The sequence below is a fragment of the Macaca mulatta genome, chromosome 7 (assembly GCF_049350105.2).
Source record: "Macaca mulatta isolate MMU2019108-1 chromosome 7, T2T-MMU8v2.0, whole genome shotgun sequence".
NCBI classification, from domain to species: domain Eukaryota; kingdom Metazoa; phylum Chordata; class Mammalia; order Primates; family Cercopithecidae; genus Macaca; species Macaca mulatta.
This window is the reverse complement of record NC_133412.1, coordinates 55459616-55486892: the sequence shown is the minus strand read 5'-3', so window position 1 is coordinate 55486892 and position 27277 is coordinate 55459616. Positions and strand designations below refer to the sequence as shown.

The 27277-nt window shown below is 37.5% G+C and overlaps 1 protein-coding gene and 1 long non-coding RNA gene across 20 annotated transcripts in view; one reads left to right on the top strand and one right to left on the bottom strand.

Annotated features, from left to right (window-relative positions):
- PEAK1 (pseudopodium enriched atypical kinase 1) overlaps window positions 1-27277 on the top strand; it is a 305159-nt gene that overhangs the window by 70006 nt on the left and 207876 nt on the right. The gene's annotated exons all lie outside the window — the stretch shown is intronic.
- On the bottom strand, window positions 4182-20294 carry LOC144330020 (uncharacterized). The gene is made up of 2 exons (XR_013395828.1): window positions 19999-20294; window positions 4182-6216 (listed from the first exon to the last, which is right to left on the bottom strand). It is a non-coding gene; the product is annotated as an uncharacterized LOC144330020 (long non-coding RNA).

The window sequence follows — 27277 nt, the reverse complement described above, 5'->3', positions numbered from 1 at the left end:
TATGATATTAGCTGATTATTTTGCTCGTTAGTTGAAGCAGTTTCTTCCTAGCATTGATGGACTTTTATTTTTGGCATGCTTTTGCAATGGCTGGTACCTGTTGTTCCTTTCCATGTTTAATGCTTCCTTCAGGATCTCTTGTAGGGCAGGACTGGTGGTGACAAAATCTCTAAGAATTTGCTTATCTGTAAAGGATTTTATTTCTCCTTCACTTATGAAACTTAGTTTGGCTGGATATGAAATTCTGGGTTTAAAATTCTTTTCTTTAAGAATGTTGAATATTGGCCCCCACTCTCTTCTGGCTTGGAGAGTTTCTGCCAAGAGATCTGCTGTTAGTCTGATGGGCTTCCCTTTGTGGGTAACCCGACCTTTCTTTCTGGCAGCTCTTAACATTTTTTGCTTCATTTCAACTTTGGTGAATCTGACAATTATGTGTCTTGGAGTTGCTCTTCTCGAGGAGTATCTTTGTGGCGTTCTCTTTATGTCCTGAATTTGAATGTTGGCCTGCCTTACTAGGTTGGGGAAGTTCTCCTGGATGATATCCTGCAGAGTGTTTTCCAACTTGGTTCCATTTTCCCCGTCACTTTCAGGCACACCAATCAGACATAGATTTGGTCTTTTCACATAATCCCGTATTTCTTGGAGGCTTTGTTCATTTCTTTTTATTCTTTTTTCTCTACATTTCTCTTCTCACTTCATTTCATTCGTTTGATCTTCAATCACTGATAATCTTTCTTCCATTTGATTGAGTCGATTACTGAAGCTTGTGCATTTGTCACATAGTTCTCGTGTTATGATTTTCATCTCTATCAGTTCTTTTAAGGTCTTGTCTGCATTGATTATTCTAGTTATCCATTCATCCATTCTTTTTTCAAGGTTTTTAGTTTCTTTGCGCTGGTTACGTAGTTCCTCCTTTAGCTCTGAGAAGTTTGATCGACTAAAGCCTTCTTCTCTCAGCTCGTCAAAGTCATTCTCCATCCAGCTTTGTTCTGTTGCTGGCGATGAGCTGCGTTCCTTTGGAGAGGGATATGCGCTCTGATTTTTTGAATTTCCAGCTTTTCTACACTGCTTTTTCCCCATGTTTGTGGTTTTATCTGCCTTTGGTCTTTGATGATGGTGACGTACTGATGGGGTTTTGGTGTGGGTGTCCTTTCTGATGGTTAGTTTTCCTTCTAACAGTCAGGACCCTCAGCTGCAGGTCTGTTGGAGTTTGCTTGAGGTCCACTCCAGACCCTGTTTGCCTGGGTATCAGCAGCGGAGGCTGCAGAAGATAGAATATTGCTGAACAGCGAGTGTTGCTGTCTGATTCTTGCTCTGGAAGCTTCGTCTCAGGGTGTACCCAGCCGTGTGAGGTGTGATGTGTTGGTCTGCACCTAGTGGGGGATGTCTCCCAGTTAGGCTACTCAGGGGTCAGGGACCCACTTGAGCAGGCAGTCTGTCCATTCTCAGATCTCAGCCTCCGTGCTGGGAGAACCACTGCTCTCTTCAAAGCTGTCAGACAGGGACTGTTACCTAATTTTTGTATTTTTAATGGAGACAGAGTTTCACCATGTTGTCCAGGCTGGTCTCAACCTCCTAACCTCAAGTGATCCTTCCACCTGGGCCCCCCAAAGAACTGGGATTATAGGCGTGAGCCACCTGCTTTGCTTTTCATCACTCTTAAAAGTACTCATTAGCAGTCTCTACTCATTCCAACATCCCCTCAGCTGTTAATTTATTTTCTGCCCATTGTGGACATTTTATGTAAATGGAGTTGCACAATATATTGTCTTCTGTGACTAATTTCTTTCATTTAGCATAAGGTTTTTAAGCTTCATCCATGTTGAAGCATGGATGAACCTTGATTCCTTTTTATGGCTGAATAATATTCCGTAGTGTCAGGAGCTTAGCTGGGGACACAGAGCTGAGCTACTTTAATCATTTACTGAATTAGGATAAGCAAGAAGTTAAACTTGAGAAAGTGCAGGCTGCCTTTTGTCAAGTGGATCAACACAGAGGTGGGGGTTTTCTCAATGCTGACGGAGCCCCCAGCAAAAGATTCCTGCTGTTTTATACATCTAGGGTGGGTTGGAGGAAAAGGTGCAAAGGCTAGGAGTGGAGGAAGATACTGAGTCAGAGTGAGAGGAAAGTGTTTTTAGTGTTTTCCCTCTGTTGAGGAGGCCTCTCCAGAGTTGCCTAAGGAAAGGCCACAGTTAAAGGCCACAGAGACTTCTGAATGAAGGTACCTGGGCTACTAATGTAGTTATGGTAAAGAGCATGGCCATTTAGAAATACCTGAGTCTTGATTGCAGCTTGCTTTAGAGATGTCAATGCACTGGGTATGCATCAAATCTGGTGTGGGGAGGGCAGTTTTCTCCTGTGAAGCCTGCCAGGTAAAGATTGTTTATGGTCTGTAATTGTTTATGATCAAGCTAAAAAAAGTGACCTGGCATGGTGGCTCACGCCTGTGTCCCAGCACTTTGGGAGGCTGAGGCAGGTGGATCACCTGAGGTCAGGAGTTTGAGACCAGCTTGGCCAACATGGTGAAACCCCATCTCCACTAAAACTATAAAATTTAACTGGGTGTGGTGGTAAGCACCTGTAATCCCAGCTACTTGGGAGGCTAAGGCAGGAGAGTCGCTTGAACCCAGGAGGCGGAGGTTGCAGTGAGCCGATATTGCACTTTTGCCCTCTTGCTGGGAGACAGGGTGAGACTCCATCTCAAAAAAGAAAAAAGTTAGTTTGTTTTTTACTTTTTATTTTTTTCATCCACAATATCTATATGCCATATTTCATTTATCTATTTATCAGTTGTTGGACATTTGGATTGTTTCCACTTTTTTGGCTATTATGAAAATTCTGCTGTGAACACTTATTTGTGTATAAGTTTTTGTGTGGACATAGGGTTTCATGTCTCTTGATGTATACCTAACAGTAGAATGGCTAGGTCATTTAGTAACTCTGTGTTTAACATTTTGTGGAACTGCCAAACTATTTTCTAAAAAGACTGTACCTTTTTACATTCCTACTAGCAGTATATGAAGGTTTTAATTTCTCCATATCCTTGCCAATACTTGCTATTGTCTGGGTTTGTTTTGTTTTGTTTAATATAGCCGCTGTGGTATATGGTGGTTTTGATTTGTATTTCCCTAGTGACTTATGATGAACATTTCTTTTTGTATGCTTATTGGCCATTTGAACATTTTCTTTTTTAAAATTTTAGTTTTTAATTGACAAATAATAATTGTACATATTCATAGGTACATAGTGATGTTTTAGTACATATATCTTAGTGATCAGATAGGGTTATTAACATATCCATCATCTCAGACATTTATCATTTCTTTATGTTGAGAACGTTCAATATCTTCTTCCTAGTTATTTGAAACTATGTATTACTGTTAACTATAGATTTTCTTCCTAGCTGTTTGAAACTATATTCCTGTTAACTATAGTCATCTTACTGTGGTATAGAACACTAGAACTTATTCCTCCTATCTATTGGTAATTTTTTATCCTTTAACAAATCTCTCTCTGTCCCTCCCTCTCCACTACCAATAAGTGAGAACATGAAGTGTTTATTTAACTTTTATTTCTGGCTTATTTTACTTAGCATAATGTCCCAGTCTCATCCATGTTGCTGCAAATGACAGGATTTCTTTCTTTTTTTTCCCCCCCGTTACTAAATAGCATTCTCTGGTCTATATATTCCACATTTTCTTTATCCATTCATCCTTTGTTGGACATCTAGGTTGATTTCATATCTTGGCTATTGTCAGTAGTGCTACAGTAAACTCTTTTTGAAGAGATGGGATTTCACCACGTTGCTCAGGCTGGCCACAAACTCCTGGGCTCAAGTGATCCTCCCGCCTCAGCCTCCCAAAGTGCTGGGATTATACACGTGAGCTACTGTGCCCAGCCCTTGTCTCGTGTCTGATCTTAGGGCGAAAGCATTCAGTTTTTCAGGATTAAGTAAGATGTTAACTATGGGTGTTTCATCACTGCCCTTTATCAGGTTTAGGAAGTTCTCTTTTAGTCATAGTTTGTTGAATGTTTTTGTCAGAAAGTGTATGAGATAATGCTTATTGAGATCTTTCTGTATATGCCAGACCCTATGCTAAGTGTTTTATATTTAGCATTTCATGTAATCTTCACGGTAGTCCTATGAGGTAAAGACTTATTTTATCCTCAGATAGAATAGATACAGTCAGATTGTTTGATTTCAAAACTTGTGTGTTCAATTGTTATCCATTAAAATTTCTGTACAAACCATACTGATTTATATGTTACTTTGTACATGCTAGTTTGCTCCTCCTAAAGTGCTCTCCCGCTGCCCCATATAAAGTTGATTGCTAAGCTATCACCGCACTTTGTACTTTTTCACTATGTTGTGATTGTTTGTAGATGTTTCTCTCATTTTAGAAACTATGCTTCTTGAATTCAGGGACTTTGTCATTTTCATTTTTGAATCCCCCAATGCTCAGTGGAGAGCCGGGAGAGAGAAACATCACAGAAGCAAAGAGATTAGAGTGTTTCAAAAAGGGTAGCAGTGGTCATTAGTGTCAGATGCTACAGAGAAAGATCAAGTAAAATAAAGTTTACAGCATGACTTTTGGTTTGGTCTTTTAGTAACCTTAATAAGATTGGTTTTTTGTTTTTAGTAGCAGTGGAGACAGAGGATAGATTCCTGTGTGTCGAGCAGTGAATAGGAGATGAAGAAGAGACTGTCAAAGAGTATAGACTACTCTCGTAAGAAGTTAAACTGTGAACAGAAAGAAGGAGTTTAGGGTGCTAGATAGACGGGAATATAGGGTACTTTTTAATATAGGAGAGGCTTGAACATGCGTATATACAGAGGTAGGGGAACAAGGAAACAGGTAAGAGCAAAATTGTGGAAGGAGAGAGGGAGAGAGGAGAATAATAGAACAGGCTCCTTGCAGAAATGGCAGATTGCATGTAGAACACTTGATAGAACAGAAGATTTGCCTGAATGGCTTCTTTCTTCTGAGGGAAGGAGGTGTCCATGGCTGCAGCTAGTGACAAATTTGTGGATGTGAATTAGGAAATATAGGGAGTTTTTGTTTCCTCTGAAGCAAGGACAAAGTCCTTGGCTTGGCCATGTTGTGGGAAAGGGCAACAGGACTGAGATATGGGATTTGAGGGGAGTGGTAAAGGTTTGGAATAACTATTGTGGGTCTTGGAAGAGTTTGCTTACTAGAAATAGAAAAAGGTTTTGAGGGCCTCTGTCTCTCCTTCTATGTAATTTGAAAAAATAGAAAAGGTATGTGGTCAGAAATTTAGATAGTACAAAATGATTCATAGATAGTGCAAACGTACAAAAGTAAGTCTTTCACCTTAGATCCTCTGTCTTTATTTTCAGAAGAAACTAACATTAGCAGTTTATTTACTTTTAAATTATGCAAACATACGTATGCATCAATATATATGGAGTTTATTTTGATCTGTGAGAATTTACTGTTCTACTTTTTGCTTCTTTTTTTAAGACAGGGTCTTAGCTCATGCCTGTAATTCCGGCACTTTGGGAGATTGAGGTGGGCAGATCACTTGATGTCAGGCTTTTGAGACCAACCTTGGCCAACATGGTGAAACCCCATCTCTACTAAAAATACAAAAATTAGCCAGTTATAGTGGCACACGCCTGTAGTCTCAGCTACTTGGGAGGCTGAGGCACAAGATCGCTTGCACCCTGGAGGCGGAGGTTGCAGTGAGCCAAGATTGCGCCACTGCATTCCAGCCTGGGTAACAGAGTAAGACTTGTCTCATTTAAAAAAAAGAAAACAAAACAAAAACAGTGTCTTGCTCTGTCTCCCAGGCTGAAGTGCAGTGGCATGATCACAGCTCACTGCAGCTTTGTACTTCTAGTCTCGTGTGATCCTCCCACTTCACCTCCCAAGTAACTGGGACCACAGGCATGTGCCACTATGCACTGCTAATGTATGTTTTTTATTTAGAGACTGGGTCTTCTTACGTTGTCAAGGCTGGTCTTGAACTCCTGGGCTCAGGTAATCCTTCCACCTCAGCCTCCCAAGTGCTGGGATTATAGGCATGAGCCACTGGACCCAGCCTACTTTTTGCTGCTTAAACTTACTTCTGTATCTTGGAGATTTTTCCATATATGTAGATCTACTTCATTCATGTTTATAGCCACAGGGTATTTTGTGTGTGGTCATAGTATAATTTATGTAACCAGCATTTAGATGAATTCTATCTTTACTCCTGTAAAAGTCATGTTGTATAAATAAATTCCATCTTTTAAAAATACAAAAATCATTATAATGCCTTAATTCTGTGCCTTAATTTTGGATTTCTGTATATGTACACCTTGAATAAACTATAATATGTATAAAAACTGGGTTATTGTTGAAACATAAACACAACTTAAATATTTGAAAGTGATCATGCTGAATTTATTCCTGGGATTAAGAATAAGAATCTTATTTTCAGATGTTTGCAATTTTTAATATTGCTGCAAGAAACATTACTATCCATGACTCTTGTCAATCTCTTATACATGTGCAAGAGATTCTGTTGAGTATACACCTATGAATGTGATTGCTGGGTCATAGGGCAATGAATGTTAAACTTAAAGATATAATACAAAGTTTATTTCCAAAGGGCTTATGCAATTTTATTCTCCTACCATCGATGTATAAGAGATCCTGTTGTTTTACAGCCTCTCTAATACTTGTTTTTTTCAGAGTTTTAAATTTTGCTAGTTGAATGATCTAAAGTAGTATCTATTGTGATCTTTTAAGAAAAACTTTTAAAAGTTGAGGTATAAATTATAATTTTACGATAAAATACTCAGCTCTTAAATATACAGTTCAGTGAGATTTGATGAATGCTTATACTCATGTAGCTACTCTCCTATAAAAATTCAAAACATTTTATTACCCCTTAAGTTCCTTCAGACTTCTTCCTTGACATTCTTATCCCTCACCAGAGGGAACCACTGTTCTGAATTTTTATAACTAAGTAATGCACATTTGGGGCCAGGTCATGTGCATATGGGTGCTGGGATACAAGAGAAGCAAAACAGAACTTTAGTAGTTCTTTTTCTCGTTTGTTATCCCACAGCTTTGCTGGACTGCCTCTTGTCTCAGGCCTAAGCCACCATTCCACACATATCAATTCCAAGTGGGTCTTAGTCAACCCAAGGGTTTTTCTTAGTTCTCTCCATTTTTCCAGGGCTGTAACCTTTCCAGGGCTGATATTCTGGGAGGGGAACAGCAGTTTTTCTATTATAATTCTGATTCTGTGGGAATTGGAATCAGGGTAAACTTTTTCTCAGCCTTCTTAGACCTGATTTACATAATTACAGGCAACTTTAATCTGGACCCCCCAAAATGGATGAGTTCAAGACTCCTTGGTCATCAGTAAGCCTTCTTCCATGCCAAGTCTGTAGCCCTGTATAGAGGCTGTATAGAGGTATGAGCTGGCTGCAGCAAAGGGTCCTACAGAATCTTGTTGATTTTTCAGTATTGCTTCACTGAACTTGAACTTGAACTGAACTAGGGTTGGCTTTTTGAATAGGTGGGGCCGATGTGTGGTGTGACTTGCTCAATTATAAAAGGGTCTCTCTCTGACTTAAAGTGGCTCCTCTTCTGCTTACTGATTTTACTTTAAATTCTAATCTGAACAGTCATTCTTGCCCAAAATGGCCCATGAATTTTTAAGTCTTTTGTTGCATCTTTCATGTAAATTTGTATTTTACTTATAGTAAGTATGTATAATAGTATTAAAATGTTTTAAATTACTTATATCAAGGAAACTTGCTGATCCAGGAGATCGTATTGTATTTATTCCATTGTTTTGCTTACTGTCTATCATATCTCTCCACCACCTGCAAGAAATCAGTCCACTACATCATGCTACTTTCCATTATAAATCCCTGTGTTGTACTTATTTTCTTTCTTTCTAGGCAGTGTGCTTCCAGAGAAGAGGCAGGTAGTGTTTCTCATTTATTTTCATGTGCCTGCCAGATTTGCCACAGAGTAGGTGTTCTAAACTGTTAAATTAATAGACAAAAATGTACTTCGTATTCATAACAAGAGACAACACTTTCTAGGCAGAGAGAAAAGTATGTATTCATAACCACCATGAATATAAGTCCTGTTTTTTGGCATGGTTGGAATAAATGATATGTGGGGACAGTTTGCAGGGAAAGACCAGATCACAAAGTACCTACCTGTAAGCTGTATCAAAGGGTTTTGATTGGGAGCTCTTGAAGGATTCTCAGCAGGAGATAAACATGGCTAATATTTTACTTTAAGAAGATGGTTTCTAGAGTAGTATGAAAGATATTTTGGAATGGAGAGACCACTTAGAAAGCTATATATAGTCCAGATAGGAGATCACTTGAAGAAGGGGAGATGCCCAAAAGGTTTAGCAGGTGGAATCCATAGAAATTGGTGACTAATTAAATATTGGTGTTGGGTGAGGAGAAGGAAGTGTAGAAATCAGAGATGACTCTCAAGTTGGGCAATTTAATGGGTGTGGTAGTATTTGTTTCCAGTCATTCCTTTCCAGTGTGTATTCAGGTATAGAAGGAACTTTTGCAGTGGAAGATAGAATTTTGTAATATTTAGTTTGATGTTTCTCTGAGATAGTTGAGTGGAGATGTGCAGATCTGTCTGCTGTTCTTAGAGGGAGGTGGAGGCTTGAAAGGGAGAAAGAGATTTTAAGGTTAATAGATTTTAGTGAGTGATTGAAGAAGGAATTGCCCAGGATTGAGAACAAAATCCTCAGGGACATCTAGATTTAGTGGACAAGTACAGAAAAAGGAACTGGGAAGAAGATCATGAAGAAGGAATCAGGAGAGAAACGTAACAAAGGATTTCACAGTAACACCTTTAGCTTTTATCTCTACCTTGAGATGAGATTTTTCTTTTCTGTGTCCTATGTTTGATCTTTGTCCTCAGACCTTTTCTTTCTTTGAGCATTCTCTGCTGGGAGACATTGTGGATGAGAAATAGTTTTATTTTTGGACCCAGCAATTGCTGACTTCTTTGTATTCCCCCTAAATTCTGCTGGAAAAGTACTTTCTTCTTTAGGTCATCTCTTTTTGTACCTTATATTATACATATAAAAGAAACCAGTTGACAGTTTGGACATTCTGCTTTGAAATTACCTTAGTTAGAAGTAGTAGTTCATTACCAGCATTTTCTGTTTTTTACCTTACCACAGGCAACAGTTTTGCTAAGTTTTCTGCCACTTTATAACAAGGTCTTTCTGAAAACATTTAACTTTCCTTTAATTCCTTTTAAATAGTTTCTGCCAGGCTTTTCAAGCCTGGGTCCAGCTTCGGTCCACTACCCAGTCTTGAAACCAGCGTCGCATCTTTTAGATTTTTGTTACGTCAGCACCCCAGTTTCATGTACCAAATTCTGTCTGGCAACATTGCTGTGTAGCAGCCACCCCAAACTTAGTCCCAGAACCTGCATGACTTTTCTTGATATAACTTTGGAAGTCATTCAGTGTCACTTCTACCACAGTCTGTTGGTAACAAGCAAGTTAAATGCCAGCCAGGATTTAGGGAGTTAACTTTTTCCAAGTGTCTTGTTTAGCATATATGATCGATACTTGGAATGCCTTTGCCACAAAATAGCTGAGGAGTTTCTTTTTCATGGTTATTTGGGGTTGATATTGAAGAGCAGCACATGTGTTTGCTGCTTCCATGCTTGCAGCTGGATGGAAATTGGCCTCAGAGGGTCCATGGTTTTCTTTGTCATTAGCCAACAGATGCTTGCCAGAGTGTTTTACTCACTGAGTATTTAATGTGAGGGTAATGCATCTCTGTACTAATGAGAAGAGCAGTACAATACATTAGCTCATTTGTGTATAACAAATATCTGCCATTAGTCCACACATTGATCCTTCACTAAATGTCTTTTTTTTTTTTTTAACAAAGTTGTTATCAACACCTGTTTGGCATATCTGTCTTCAAATTGCTTTGACTTTCTGAGAAGTTGATCCTGACTTTTGTATGTCTGTCTTACAGGGAAAATATTTTTTGTATGTGAAATAATTGTTTCTAATCTTCTTGAAACATTAAATTTTTTGAAATTTCAGGTTAATACTCTATATCATAAACAACCTTAAGTTTCTAGGCACAAATATTCAGTTATTCATGAGTATGTTATGAAGTTGCTAATTCTCAATTTATAATTATATATATTAAAAATATGACATATTTCTAAAGTATATATATTTTGTTTAAAATGTATATATTTTTAAATTTTGGCAAAATGTCCAAGCTGTCTCCATAGCCTCCATTTCCTCTCAACAGCTGTCCCTCATCTCCCCTTCAGGCCAAGTGGTACATATATCTGAACGAGGACCTGTCTTGGAAGTGGACTCAGGGCCATTTGAGCAGAGTTCTGGGGTTTTAGGTAGATAGAAAGTGATTTCTGGAGATAGATCCAGTAAGGCACTTCGATTTGGCCCTCTACTCTGCTCACTTCTTGGGGGAGAGGTGTGGCTAGGAGGACCAAGTCCTATTGCCTTGATCTAAGGATAGTAGTGATTTTAACAATTTTTTGAGATAGGGTTTGCTCTGTTACCCAGGCTGGAGGCTGTAGTGCAGTGGTGATCATAATTCACTGCAGGCTCAAGCAGTCCTCACACCTCAATCTCCCGAGTAGCTGGAACCACAGGCATGTATCACCGTGCCTGGCCAATTTTTAATTTTTTTGTAGAGATGGGGTCTCCTATGTCATCAAGGCTGGCCTTGAACTCCTGGGCTCAAGCTATACTCCTGCCTTGGCCTCCCAAAGTGCTGGTATTATAGGCATGAGCCACCGCACTTGGCTAATTTTAATAATATTATTATAGGTCTACCAGACTTCATTAGCTTTAGACATTATTCTTTCTGGTCTGTCCTTTTCTTGTATGCCCAGAAATAATTGTCTAAAACTCAAACTGTTACCACACCTGTGTTCAAAACCTTTCAGTGCTCCACATTTTCGTCAAGATAAAGTCTTAACATGGCCTGTTGAAGAAACTTCGTGCCCTATTCTTGTTAACGGTGGAGGGTGTCCAGGTTCTTGGCATCTTGAACAAAGAATTGGACAAAACGCACAAAAAGCAAGGAAAGAATGAAGGGATTTGTTGAAAATGAACGTACATGCCACAGTGTGGGAGTGGGCCTGAGCATAGGGGCTCAAAGGCCCTGTTACAGAGTTTTCCATGAGTTTAAATACCCTTTTCTTGGAGTATGCCCTATGTAAATGAAGAGGATGAAGTAAAGTTACAAAGTCATTTACGGCATATACCCTATGGAGAGGATCTTTCCTGTTATAGCTAAAGTGTGAATTGGCTTTATGTTCCCTGCCTCCAGACCGTATTTTCCTGCCTCATTCTGATCATACTTTGTCATTTTTACCTTTTACCGAGCTCTGTTGTCTTTCCAAGCAAGTACTCTTTTCTGCCCTCCCAACTTTGCACAGGCTGTGGGTCTGTCACATCCTCTCTCATGAACAACCTCTAGTATGTCTACCTAACAAACTCATACTGACCCTTTAACACTCAGTTAAATATTAAGTAATCTGACAAGCCTTTCTTCTTCACCTCCCCAGGAAGAATTAAGTCCTTCCCTTTGTGTATTTCCATAGTGGTTTGTATACATCTTGTTATGGCACTTGTCTCATTATGTAATGTTTGCATGTCTGTAAGCAAAGCCTTCTGCCTCTGAAGGCAGGGGCTAATTTGATTCAGCATGGTATTTCTCTAATACCAATAGTGCCTAGTACACAATAGTGCTTAATAGATGTGTATTGAATGAAGAGTGTAATTAATGGAGTGCTTTACATGTGAATTGCTCTAAATAGAGGGCCATGTTTGCAAATGCCTGCGTATCCAAGGTGATTGAGAAATGCAGTGTTCCAGGAATTATGTTTCTTAACAGCCAATTACAAATTATCAATTTTAGATAATTTGAATAAAAAACAAAATAGGTTATACAGAATTGATCTGTCTTTATTAATCCATAAGATGCTTTAGCATGATCATTCTGATTTCTGTGGCTTTTGTAGAGCTATAGCTGAGGAAGCTATAGGGAACTGAGCTGTAGGGGAGTCTGTAGTGATGATTTGTCACAAGCTGGGCCTTGGTTTTTTTTTTTTTTTTTTACTTGAATCTCTAACACACATACACTTACTATTTTGTCTATCTAAAGAATACATTATAAATTTAACACTAAGGAGACTCACAGTTGTATTATCATTTTTTTTCAAATGTAGCTTAAAAAATTCTCAGAAGACAGACAAGCAACATACCTTAAGGTATATATACTATCTTAATTCAGTGGAAAGCTTGCTACATTCAGGCTGTTCCCTATTCAGTGATAGTCCTTGCTGAGCACAAGTGAAGTCTTGTGAACTGAGCTAAGTAGTTAATTTGATGATACTGTCTGGCCATGACTATTTCAAGGGTGCTGGATTACCACCCAAATTATATATTGATTCTTCTAATTCATATGAAATTAGTGTGAGTGGTTACTGTTAATTTGTGTATTGATTTATTGTTCTTTTGTGTTCTCACCTACCCAACAACAGTGTTGCCAGTTAGTAGTTGCAAAACTCAGATATTACTTTTGTGCATGCATTTTCACATCTTTCGAAGTGGCTTTGAACAGAGGCCTATTTGGGGGTATGCTCTTATTATGTTTGCACAAATGATCTGAGAACTATCATGGTGACTGAGCCCTCACTTCCTACATTGCTGTTCCATGTCTTCTTGTTAAACCTAGAAATCTTCCTACAATGCTTGATCCTTTTTAAAGGCAGAATTTGGAATATCGAACAGATGTGTATTTTCTTAGTGACACTCAGAAACATGTATTGTAAATGTGTTTGTTTTTTAGATGCTATATTGTTCAGTTGGCTCCTCTCCACTTGAATCTTTTCCTTTTAATTAGTTTTCCAGCCTGGCTGTCCCCTAAGCTGCAAAACAATGCAGTATTTGTAACATAATTATTTGTGAAAGTGAATCATCTCAACTTAAGTCTAAGAACCATTGACCTACTTATAGAAGGGTTAACTTGAAAATCCTACGTGAAGAAAGGACAATGTAAAGGATTAAGTAATTGTAAAGTATGTGAATATTAGAATCATCAGTGATAGAAACATGGATTCAGTATCATACTTAAGCATGTACTCAGTGACTCACTAACCCAACTATCTGGTTTAAATAATCTATGAACAAACAGAATAAAAGTAAGTCTTGCTACATTGTATTAAGCTGATATCAATTGAGCGTTGGGAAATAGGTCTAAAAATGTATCTTTGAAAATTTAATTTGCTCCTATTATGAACATTTTTATGTTAAGCTGATCGAGTCTCTTAAATACAACATGGAAACATTTATGTCTTTGTAGTGTGACCCTAAAAAACAATTATCGACTGAGGCCGGGCGTGGTGGCTCACGCCTGTAATCCCAGCACTTTGGGAGGCAAAGGCGGGTGGATCACTAGGTCAGGAGATCGAGACTATCCTGGGTAACATGGTGAAACCCCGTCTCTACTAAAAATACAAAAAATTAGCTGGGCAAGATGGCGGGTGCCTGTAGTCCCAGCTACTTGGGAGGCTGAGGCAAGAGTGTGGCTTGAACCCAGGAGGCGGAGCTTGCAGTGAGCCGAGATGGTGCCGCTGCCTCAGAAAAAAAAAAAATTATTGACTGAATAAAATAGTGATTGCTTGCTAAGGCATTTTTTTGTATCAGTTAAATTATAAGTAAGAAAGGCTTTAAATCTTAATTTTTAAGAGACATAGGCCATACATGGTAAATCATGCCTATAATCCCAGCACTTTATGAGGCCAAGGTAAGAGGATTGCTTGGGCCTGGGAGTTCAAGACCAGCCTGAGCAACACAGTTAGACCCCAACTCTACCCACTTCCTCCCCCCACCAAAAAACAGAGAGAGACAGTATTCATCACCAGGTTTTAGTCACAGTTCTATCACTAAGTAGCTGGCTGACTTTGGTGCCTTGGGTTTTCTCATGAGTCGTATTAACTGTTTTATCATGGACATCAGTTGGATCTTATATATGAAAGTGCTCTATAAAATATATACCACATTTAGGAATTAAGCAAGATTTTAGCCTTTTTTCTGCCTGCTTTTTCAACTCTGGGCTGGTCACTTAAGCTCGCCAAGCTTTTATTTCTTCATAGGTAAAATAAAGGAGTTTGGCCTGTGTATTCAACTTGAGTATTGTTTACATTGTGTTTAGCTCTTACAACCTATTATTTATAATTTTTTCTTTTTAAAAATCAACTGTTTTTTAAAGACATTTCCCTTGCTTATAGTGTAATTACCAATTGATAAGACTGGATTCCTTTAAACTTAACCTGTTTTATTTTATTTAATATCCCTATCAATCTTGTAAGAGTAGGTGGCGTGGGACTCATTTTACTGATGAGGAAAATTGAGGCTCAAGGATGGTGTATGCTAATTAGTGTGAGAGGTGGGATTCCAGTATAGGTCTCTGATCCCAGTCTTTTTTTTTTTTTTTTTTTTTTTAGCATGTGGCTTAAGTGAAGACACATTGCCGTTGCCATATACCTCATGTAGAGCAAGTTTTTGATCTCCATTGCTTTTTGTTTCTTTTTTTCTCTAGATGAATAATGTCTGACCATAATGTTTTTGTAGAAAAGTGCATATATTTGATAGCCACGTGCATGGCTTGGGAATTTTAACATTATAGCACTATGACAAAATGTTAGCATTATGCAACATATACAGTATGTTTGGGAATCATTCAGTGCTTAAAAATAAAGTTTATCCTTCAATTAAGGTGAGCTACTTCTTTTTTAGTAGGTATGTTTTATTTTTAAATGTAGCATTGTTTAATGTTATATATGCTTTTGAACTTAAACACTGTTTTGTGTTTGCTATAGAAGGAAAACAGATGATCCATATACTCACTAAATTTTTTTCTTTTAAAAAAACTCCTAATTTATTTTGTAACCTAGGAAGAGTTTTAAACGTGGAAAAATTTTCTGTAATTTCTAAAAATTTCTGTTTTAGGAGGGTGTTGTTTTATGTTGTTTTATTTGTTATTTACATTAAAAATTTTGTAAAAGTCTGTGGGCTATCTCAAATGTGTAGGTCAAACAAGGATTAGAACAAATATGTCCAGAAACATTCCTTGGTGGTTGGAGTTCATTTATGAGTGCTGTGCTTTAACAGTTCCTGTTATAAGCCTCAGATATCCCCTTGTCCAGGCGTGCCAGCCCTAGATGTTGATCTTATCTAGAACAATATTGCTTTTGGGGTTCCTGACAGCACTGATTCAGCCAGTACTCTTATGCTGATTCTCCCTGATTCAGAAACCTCTTCCTCTATGGCATTTCTCAACTCATGCTTATCTTTTTTCTGTTGAAAGTTTCCTAGTGGTCATTACTAGTCCAAAAGTGAATTTCCACGAATAGTTCATGGGTCATAGTTTTATTTTTATCTTCTTAGTAGATAATTTTGAAATGGCTGTGGCACTTTGAAGAGATCTTATCTGCTGCCATTGTTAATGTTGTTCACAAAACTCCAGCTACAATGGCCTTCTTTTGTCTTCTATGAATGTGCCAAGTTTATTCCAATTTCCAAATCTTCTACTCCTTGTCTCTCTGCAAGGAATGGTCTTCCCTCAGACTGGTGGTTTACTGGATCCTTCTTGTCATTTAAGTCTCAGCTTAAATGTCCACTCTTCAAAGAGGCTTCCTTGACAACTCACTGTAAATTAGTGCTTCCCAACTCACTTTATTACATGGCTGCATTTTGTTTTCCTCTTAGTACCAGATCACTAATTGGTAGCTGTTATTTCTCATTAATCTCCTCTGATGGGGACAAAGGGACATTGTGTCTAGTTTACTGTTGTATCTCCAGCACCTACAGTAGTGTCTGCCATAATAGGCATTTCAGTAAATATTTACTGAGTGACCAATGAATGAATATTTTTTCTACTGGCTATTCGTATAAATGTCTTTTCATTATTTTTCATTTTTCCTTTTGGTAGTCAGGAAGATACAGTTAATGTTTTTGCAATTAATATTTTTGACATTTTTCTGTTTCTTCGCTGTTTTGTCTCCTAGTTGAATTCTTTTAGAAGAAGGGAAAAACCTCTTGAGATGTGACTGTTTCTGTCTATCTTCTGCTTGCTGGGTGGGTGTCTGAGGCCATACATCTTAGTCATAAAAGCAATTAGCAGGTAGGAAAATTGGCTTCTAACAGCCTCTTCAGTCCTGCTTGAGTTGGCCTCTCCCCCAAGGGACTATCACTGTCAACCTAGCCAAATGAAATTGCCTTCTCATGAACATTTTTCTTTCTGGGATTATAGAACAGGAACAAATTCTAGGTTTACAAAATGAGTTAAAATATGTCAACAGAATAGAACAAAATAATGACCTGCTGCTGAAATTTGAATTCTGAGTCAAGACAGCAACATTTATTTTCAGAAGAGATGACATTGAAACTGTGGCACTCTTAGTTCTATTGAAATGACTTTATTATGCCAAAAGGGTAGATTTAATAACTTATTTATTGGTATTGGTGAGGAAAGTGACAATTCTATAAAATATAGCTTTGACTCTTGGTTGGAACTTTGGTTTATGGCATAGTTGTTGTGCCTTCAATTAACTCTATGGAAAGGGGCAGGCAATTTTGAATGAATACTACTTGATTTCCTTTCCATTTCATTTCCCCAGATATTAATTTATTCAGTTGTGTTCTTTTTGACCATGATAGACCTTTGCCATTGCTATGTGGTATAATTAATATGTATATGCAGGCTTTAAATGAGTTTGATTTTTTAAAAATTACCTATTGATATGTAATAGTTGTACATATTTTGGGGGTACATGTAATACTTTAATACCTGTATACAATGTGTAATGATCAAATCAGGGTAATTGGGATATCCGTCACCTCAAACATTTATCTTTTTGTGTGCGTTGAGAATACAAAAAAAAATTATCTATTTTGAAATATACAGTAAATTGTTGTTAACTCTAATTTCCCTACTGTGCTATTGATCAATGGGTATTATATAAACAGTATACCCCAGTATACCAATTCTGGGTTGTATATTGATGTATGCTGCAGTGATATGAAATGAAGTGTTGGTTTGCCTTGATCCTTTTTGGTAGGTTTTATCTGATGTGATTCCCAGTCTGAGCTAGTTGTGCAATGTTCTCCCTTTAAAAGCTGCCTTCTACTCAATATCTCCTTTTTATCCTTTCGAAACCTCTGGTCTTTCATAAAACTCAAAGAGCTTGTGTCACTAAATTCTGTTTTAAATGTTTTGTTACAAAAATTAAGAGAAACTCTATGCAAAACGAGGGTATTCATTTTGTTTCTGAATGAATGAGATATGCCTTACAAAGCTATCCAGTTGAATGAAGGGCGAAAAAATACACAATCTGTCTCAATAGATGCAGAAAAAGCCTTGGACAAGATTTAACACCCTTTCACGATTAAAAAAAAAAAAAAACACTCAGCAAACTAAGAGTAGAAGAAAACTACCTCAACATAATGTAGGCCATATATGGAAAGCCACAACTAACATCTTAATCAGTGGTGGAAAACTTTAAGGTTTTTCTCTAAGATCCAGGGACAAGTCAAGGATGCCTGCTCTTACCACTTATATTCACCATAGTATTGGAAGTCCTAGCCAGAGCAATTAGACAAAGAAAAAAATGTATCCAAACTAGAAAGGAAGAAGTAAAATTATCTCTGTTTGCGGATGACATGATCTTATATGTAGAAAACCCTAAAGATTTCATAAAACATGTTCAAATTAAAACAATTCAGTGAAGTTTCTGGATACAAATCAACACACAAAAATCAGTTGTATTACTAATCGTTAACAATGAATAATCCAAAAATGGATTTGAAATGAAGAAAATTCTATCAAAAAGAATAAAACACATATGAATAAATTAATCAAGAAAGTGGAACACCTGAACACTGAAAAGTACAAAACACTACTGAAAGAAATTAAGACATAAGTAAATGGAAACAGTCCATGTTAATGGGCTGGAAGACACATGTTGTTAAGATGCCAATACTACCCAAAGCAATGTATAGATTCAATTAGATCCCTGTCAAAATCCCAATGACTTCTTTGTAAAAATAGAAAATTTATCCTAAAATTTATGTAGAATCTCAAGGAACTGCAAATAGCCAAAACAATCTTGAAAAGAAGAACAGAGTTGGAGGTCTCTCACTTCCTGATTTCAAAACTTACTACAAAAACTATGGTTATCAAAATAGTGTGATACTGGCATAAAGACAGATGTATAGACCAGTGGAATAAAATGGACAGCCGGCCGGGTGCGGTGGCTCACGCCTATAATTCCAGCACTTTGCGAGGCCAAGGCGGGTGGATCACGAGGTCAGGAGATTGAGACTATCCTGACTAACACGACGAAACCCCATCTCTACTAAAAATATAAAAAGTTAGCCGGGCACGGTGGCAGGTGCCTGTAGTCCTAACTACTTGGGAGGCTGAGGCAGGAGAATGGCGTGAACCCGGGAGGCGGAGCTTGCAGTGAGCAGAGATCGCGCCACTGCACTGTAGCCTGGGTGACAGAGCGAAACTCTGTCTCAAAAAAAAAAAAAAAAAAAAAAACCCAAAAAAACGGACAGCCAAGAACTAAATCCTTGCATATATAGTCAAATGATTTTCAACAAGGATGGCGAGAGAGGAAAGGACAGTCTTTTCAATGAATCGTGTTGGGAAAACTGTATTTCCATATGAAAAAAAAAATGAAGTTGGAGTCTTACCTTATACCACATACAGAAAACTAACCCAACATTGATCAAAGACCTAAACATAAAAGCTAAAACTAAAACTCTTAAGAGAAAATCCTCATGACATTGAATTTGTAGTGATTTCTTAGATATAACACCAAATGCACAGGTAACAAAAGAAAAAATAGATAAGGCTGGCACGGTTGCTCACACCTGTAATCCCAGCACTTTGGGAGGCCAAGGCTGGCAGATCACTTGAGGTCAGGAGTTCGTGACCAGCCTGGTCAACGTGGTGAAATCCCATCTCTACTAAAAATAGAAAAATTAGCCGGGCATGGTGGCGTGTGCCTGTAACCCCAGCTACTTGGGAGGCTGAGGCATGAGAATCATTGAACTCAGGAGGTAGAGGTTGCAGTAAGCCAAGATTGTGCCACTCCTCTCCAGCCTAGGCAAGAGAGTGAGACTGTTGTAAGTTAGACTTTACTAAAATTAAAAACTTTTGTGCATCAAAGGACACTATTAACAGAGTGAAAAGACAACCTGTGAAGAATGGGAGAAAATATTTGCAAATCACATATCTGATTAGGGATTGATATCCAGAATATAAAAAAATCTCCTATAACTCACAACTACAAAAAAACCAAACAATTCAATTAAAAAATGATCAAAGGCATTTCTCCAAAGATACAAATAGTCATGAGCATATGAAATGTGCTCAACATCATTAATCATTAGGGAAATTCAAATCGAACCACAATGAGATACCACTTTACACCTATTAGGATAGCTGTTATCGAAAAAGGAAAAAGAAAACAAAACAGAAAACAAGTGTTGGGAAGGATGTGGATAAATTGGAACCTTTGTGCATTGTTGTTGATGGGAATATAAAATGGTGCAGCTGCTATGGAAAACAGTATGGTATTTTTTCAAAAAGGTAAAAATAGAACTATCATATGATCCAGCAATGCCACTGCTGAGTAAGTTTTCAAAAGCATTGAAAGTAAATTCTCAAAGACATATGTACACACCCATGTTCATAACAACACTATTTATAATAGCCAGGAGGTAGAAGGTACCCAAGATGTCCATCATCAGATGAATAAACAAAATGAGGTATATACATACAGTAGGATATTTAGCTTTAAAAAGGAAAGAAATCCTGTTACATGCTACAACATGAAAGAACTTGAAGACATTATGCTAAGTGAAATAATCCAGTCACAAAAAGACATATGCAAGCCAGGTGTGGTGGCTCACTCCTGTAATCCCAGCACTTCAGAAGGCCAAGGTGGGAGGATTGCTTGAGCCCAGGACTTCTAAACTAGTCTGGGCAACATAGTAAGACTCTGTTCCTACAGAAAAATTTTTAAAAATTAGCCAAGCATGGTGGTTCCTGCCTGTAGCCCCAACTACTCAGGAGGCTGAGGTGGGAGGATCACTTGAGCCCGGAGATTGTAGCTGCAGTGAGCTGTGATCATGTCACTGCATTCCAGCCTAGGTGACAGAGCAAGAACCTGTCTCAAAAAAAAAAAAAAAAACAAAAAACAAAAAAGGCATGCTGTATGAATCCACTTATATGAGGTATCTGAAGTAGTCAAATTCATAGAAACAGAAAGTAGAATACCAGGGGCTGAAGGGAGAGGGAAGAGGAATTCTTAATGGGTATACGTTTCAGATTTGCATGATGAAAAAGTTCTGGAGATGTGTTTCATAACAATGTGAATATACTTAACATTACTGAACTATACACTTAATTTTTTTTTTCCATAATAAAAGAAATGAAGCCAGTCATTCAATAACTGTTCATTAAATGGTTGTTTTGTGTTCTGCATACTGCTGGGCTAAGGAGATATAAAGATTACTAAAAGCCCTTAAGTCCTTTAAATCAATGTAACTTAATGTGCAGTTGCATTGATGTATAATATTATTTTTAAAATTTTATTTATTGTAAAAATCTAAAACTGTTCTAAAAAATAATAAAGTCTTAATTTTTAGAACAGTTTTAGATTTTTACAGACACTGCAGACAGTACAGAGCTCCCCACCCCCATACACGGTTTCCGTTATACTATGGTTGTGGTAGAATAAAGAATTTGTCTTGTCTTTGTCTTAGACTTTTTTACATGGAAATTATAAGACCCTTGCAATTTCTGAAGTGATAGGTGTATCTTTGTTATGTAAACTTGGTAACTAATGGTGGGCCTCTATATTGCTTCAAGATGGGAGCTGTCACCAGAAAGAACAACCATGTGATTAGAAAGTTGGGACTTTAGGCCAGCCTGACCTGGTGGGAGTAGGAAGGTTTGAGTCCAGTCATGTGGCTAATGATTCGAACAATTATGCCTGTATAATAACCCCTCAATAAAAACTGTGGACACCAGAGCTCACTGGAGCTTTTTTTTTTTTTTTTCTTTTGAGATGCCGTCTTGCTCTCTCACCCAGGCTGGAGTACAGTGGCGCAATCTCAGCTCACTGCAACCTCTGCCTCCCGGGTTCAAGTGATTCTCCTGCCTCAGCCTCCTGAGTAGCTGGGATTACAGGCATGTGCCACCATGCCCAGCTAATTTTTGTATTTTTAGTAGATTCAGGGTTTCACCATGTTGGCCAGGCTGGTCTCAAACTCCTGACCTCAGGTGATCCACCCACCTCAGCCTCCCAAAGTGCTGGGATTACAGGCGTGAGCCACCATGCCCAGCCAAACAGAGCTTTTTGGTTGGTGAAAACGGTGATGTACTGGGAGGGTGAGTGCCCTGATTCATGGGGGAAAGGGCACAGAAACTCTGCACTTCAGACCCTCTAATACCTTGTCGTATGTGTATTTTTTATGGTAAAGTTATAACTTACTCAAGAGGCTGAGGTGGGAGAATTGTTTGAGCCCAGGAGATCAAGGGTTGCAGTGAGCTGTGATTGTGCCACCTCAGTCCAGCCTGGTGACAGAGCAAGATGCTGTCTCAAAAAAAAAAGCTATAGTTATAAATGTAGTACTTTCCTGAGTTGTGTAAATCTCTCTAGCAAATTTCTGAACTTGAGGGAGTCATGGAAACCTCTGAATTTATGGCTAGTTGGTCAGAGTGCAGGTAGTCTGGAGACTCCTGAAGTCCAGCTGGTTTCTAAAGTAAAGGCAATTTAGTTTGGGATCATACCCTTTAACTTGTAGGGTCTACACTAACTCGGGATAGTTAGTGCCAGAATTGAATTACAATATACACAGTTATGGTTGAAACAGAATGGTGGTACCTTCAATTAATGAACCAATGTAAATCCCTTATTTTAAAATAAAGTCTATAATTTACACTGTGGCTCACTCTTTATATTGTACAGTTTCATGAGTTTTGACAAATTCATAATATCATCTATCTGTGATTACAGTGGTAATGGTAGATACACCATTCAAGCAGAATGTTTTCATTGCTAGAAAAGTCATCTGTGCTCCATTCATTCATTCCTCCTTCCTCACCCCTGAACCCTTGGCAACCATTCATCTTTTCTGTTTTTGTAAGTTTGCCATTTTCAGACTGTCATGTAGTTGGAGTTATATAGTATGTAGTCTCTTCAGATGGCTTCTTTCACTTATCTGTGTTAGTTCAAGCTTCCTGTATGTTCTATGGTTTGATAGTTCATGTATTTTTATTCCTGAATAATATCCCAATGAGTGGACTTAATACACTTTATCCATACCTATTGAAGGACATCTTGGTTGCTTCCAAGTTTTCACAGTTAAGAAATAAAACTTCTATAAACATTTGCATGCAGGTTTTTGTGTGGACATTGGTTCTCAAATCAGAATGCAATTGCTGGATCATACAGTAAGACTAAGTTCAACTTTGTGAGAAATTGCCAAACTATCTTCCAAAGTTACTGCATCATTTTGTATTCCCAGCAACACTGAATGAGAGATCCTGTTGCCCCATGTCTTTGCCAGCATTTGGTGTTGTGTTTTGAATTTAGCCATTCTAATAAGTGTATGGTATGGTAGTTCATTGTTTTAATTTGCAGTTCCCTAATAATATGTGGTATTGAGCCTCTTAACATATGCTTGTTTTTCATATGTATATCTTCTTTGACAAGGTGTCTACTCAGTTCACTGGCCCACATTTTAATCAGATTGTTTTCTTAATGTGGAGTTTGAGTTCTATGTATATTTTGGATAACATCTTGATTTCAGATACGTCTTTTGCAAATATTTTCTCTCAGTATGTGACTTGTCTTTTCATTAACAATGTCTTTTTCAGAGCAGAAGTTTTAATGATGTCCAACTTACCAGTTTTTTTTTTTCTTGGATAGTTCTTTTGGTGTTGAATCTAAGAAGTCATCATCAAACCCAAGTCACCTAGATGTTTTTCTGTGTTATCTTGTAAAATGTTTATAGTTTTATGTTTTATATTTAGGTGTATAATCCATTTTGAGTTAATTATGTATAAATGTAATTTTGTGTGAATTTTGTTTTACATTTTAAAAATTATAAAATATTTAGAACATACAATTAGATATAAACACTGATATAAGGACCTTTATCTAAAGTACTTACCAAATGGCTTTATCAAGTCTTATTTTAGGGAGGCTAAGGCAGTGGGTCGCTTGAGCCCAGGAGCTTTAGACCAGCCTGGGCAACGTGACAAAACCCCATATCTACAAAAAAACTAGCTGGGTGTGGTGGCGTTTGCTTGTAGTCGCAGCTACTCAGGAGTCTGAGATGGTAGGATCACCTGAGCCCAGGAGGTTGAGGCTGCAGTGAGGCATGATTGCAGTACCGTGCTCAAGCGTGGGCGACCTAATGAGACCATCTCAAAAAAAAATAAAAAAGTCTTAACATTTTACCTTATTAATCTACAGATTGGAAATGCAGTTGAGACCCTTGTGAATTCCTCCTTATCTCATCCCTCTCCCCTTCTCAAAAATAACCAATTTATAAATTTTGAAATTTCGTCTTTACATGTATTTCTGCAACTGATTTCAAAATTCAGCATTGTTTTTGAGATTTAGAAGACTTTTTTTTTACTGTAAGGAAAAATTTTAATTTAAAGCAATTTAATGTTAAAGAATCAATTTACTATAAGTGTTAATTTTATCGTGGTTTCTTACATTAGCCTAGATAGAAATGCGTGGTTTTCTGGAATTTACTATGATTTAGTTCTGACCTGAAGGTTAAGTTTTTCAATCCTTTGAAGACATATATTTAAATTTTATTGTGGGATTCATTTTGTAGAGGCTTACTAAATTGGTTCTAAATAGCTATATATATATATATATATATATATATATGTATTTTTTTTAAGATTTTTCATGTGGTGTGTGTTTTTTAGAATGTATGTACAATTGAGATTAGATTTGTTAATAAGATGTTCCATAGGTAGTCTGTTAAGCATACTCAACAGAAGCTATTGTAGAAAGACTTAATTTTTAAAAAATGTGCTGTTAGTTGGAGAGTGTGTCTTTTATAGATTTCTTTCTGGGGCTCTTTTAAAGTCACAGATTTTCTTTAAGCATCAGTTTCTGAGAGCACCATTTATAGATTTAATCAGATAATCTGTGCAATTCAAGGTGGAGGTAAAGCCATAGCTTCCTCTCTCAGCAAGAGGAAAGGACTTGATTTTGCCTGAGATGGGATGAGTTGAATCTCATTATTTATGCTGATGAATGCAGCAAGTTTCATCCAGTAAAAGCGGAAGCTGTCAGATGTTTGCAGAATCCTCTGTGGCCTAAATTAAATCTGAACCATACAGGATTGCAGTCTTTAGAGGAGGCTACTCCCATTGTCTGCTATATTAATTGTGCATGCTAATCTGTCACTGCTGATTTGATTATCATTGCTTATTTATCCTTTCATTGCTATACAGTTTGAGTCCAATAGCTAAAAAAGCTCAAATTTTTACTGCTTTACACATTTGAAAAATAATGACCTCTTTTTACCTCAAGATAGTTTATTATAGGTTCCAGAAAGTGGTGTGATGGTACTTCCAGTCCAGATTGTTTTTTTCTATCAGCACCCCAAATTATTGACAGATTCAGCTGTAATTTAATGAGAACAGACTAATATGCCAAGAGAATTGATTTTTTTCTTAAGTCCTTGCTCTTCTTACTTAGCTCTATTGCATGAAATGCTAAAGTAGCTTTTCCGCCTCTGTCTTCCTCAAGGATGAAATGTGTTCCAGATTTTGTCTCCCCATCTCTTCTTCTAGTGACACTATGTTCATAACTGTGCTATAATAATAAAGGGTTACCGGCAAATGACTTTTTCAGTGTTAATTTTTTGCATATGCCATGGTTTTAGATTTCATCTCATTCATGGGAATTAATCCATGGTAAAGGTTTTGTAGCATATCTCTGAGGTAAGTGAAAGTTAAAAATTCTGTTGGTGTGGAATCTCTGCCAGACTATGTCTTATCTTCTGTTTGGTATTTTGTGTTCAGGATCTTTATATGCCAGGATGATGAATTCAGATTAATCTCTGGATGATGCTACAGACCTATTAATTTCAGAGAAATCATCAAATTCTTATTTTGATCATGTAGTTACTTTACATTATTAATTATAATCTTCAACAATTATTTCTTGATTTTTAAAATGAATATTCACTAATGGTTTCTCCTCTCAAATAAATGAAATACCATTCCTGGCACCTTTCAAAATAAACTGTATTAATTTTGTCTTGGCATACTTAGAACATTTTTTTTTTCCCCAGTGGAGCTTTCACGTCTGTATTATCTTGTCTTGGTTGAGTTTATTTGGACTTCTTTTACTCTTCTACATGCTTCTCAAACTTCATGGGCACAGGTAGGATATAATCATGCTTCTTACGGTTGGCATCTTGAGGGCTAGTCCCGCATCTTGATTGGTTACTTTGTTGTCTTTTTTCTCATTTTCCTATCTTTACTCCTTCTGTTTGCTCTATAAACACCTACTATAATCTAGTGAATTTATGTCTTTGGATATTTATGTATCTTTGGAAAATATTATATAGTGTTTCGTACATATACATATAGGTTTGTAATTTTCACAAATGGCCTTAGTCTGTACATCCTATTTTGTTCTTTTTTTTTTTTCATTTAGCCCTATATTTAAACAATCTATTTTTGTTGCTATATGCAATTCTGGTTCATCACTTCTGACTGCTATACAGTATTATATCATGTGCACACTCTTATCCATGTATACTATGTATTTATCTTATTTATACATTCTTCTGATGGCACTTGGATGTATTCAACTCCATGTGCCATTAATAATGTTGCAGTGATAATCTTCATTTTGTTTTATAGAGGTATAATCAAGAATGTGATTGATTGGTTGTTGGATGTCCATTATTAAGTTCACTAAGTATTGCCAGATTGCTCTGTAGAATGACTAGATAGTTTTTACTGCTTTGAGCGGTGCACGAGGATTCACCGACTATTTTTCATGTGGGCAACAAGCAACCAAAATGGACTGAAGAGTTGCTTTTATAGACATGATTAGCAAACTGCCAAATTATTTATGTGTGAATAATATAAAACCAAAGTAGGTTACTATTAGCCACCTCACTCAGAAGGGACTCCTGAGTGGAAAAGCTGCCTTGGTTCCTAGTAAAGGTCTCTATAATGAGAGCTTTCTGGTGAGAGAATATGAGGGTGAGCCCTCATCGCAAGTAACTCTGCCTACTAGCCATGTGGACAGTGTAGTTCTGCAAGATGTAAATGATTAGATTCTTTGTGCCCATTGTGATTCTTGGAATGCAAACATGAATGAGGCTGATTCTCTGCCCCTGAAGCTCTATAGTTGTAGAACAAGTCGGTGCAGGACTTGTGCTCATCTGTCTTTTGGAGAGACCCTTTTGCTTCATCTCAGAGAAGCTGGCACTCACTGTTTAGTCTTTCATAGCAGTCTTTTAATGACACTGTTATTCTTGTTATCTTACCTTCAAAAATTAAGACACAGAGATACCTGGGCCTATTAACTCTGACCATTTGGAGTCCTACTAGTCCATCATTATATTTAACCTGGTAAAAGATTTCCCGGAAAGAGATAGGTGTTCTTATTGTGGCATTTGTTTCCTGAAGTGCAGTGATTGGGGTTGGAGGGATGGCATGTTGTTAAGTCCCTTTGACTTGGTAAAATAGAGATTGGAAACTATTACCTAGAAACATGGATTAAATACAAGTAGTGAGAGGGCTGTGTACAGTGACTCACCCCTGTATCTGAGCACTTCGGGAGGCTGCAGTGGGAGGATTATTTGAGGTCAGTAGTTTGAGACCAGTCAGGGCAACATAGCAAGACCCTGTCTCTACAATAGCAACAAAAAATTAGCTGCACGTAGTAGTGCCCGCCTGTAGTCCTAGATACTCAGGAGGCTGTGTCAGGAGGTTCGCTTAAGCCCAGACTTCATGGCTGCAGTGAGCTACAGTCATTCCACTGCGATCCAACCTGGACAACGAGCCAGACCCTATCTCTTGAAAAAAAGTAGTAAGCATCAACGTAAACGTAATGTATAAGAATACAGGTAACAATATTGGGCAAAATAGCAGAAAAAACAGTTTCCTATCTTCACCCATCTAAATTTC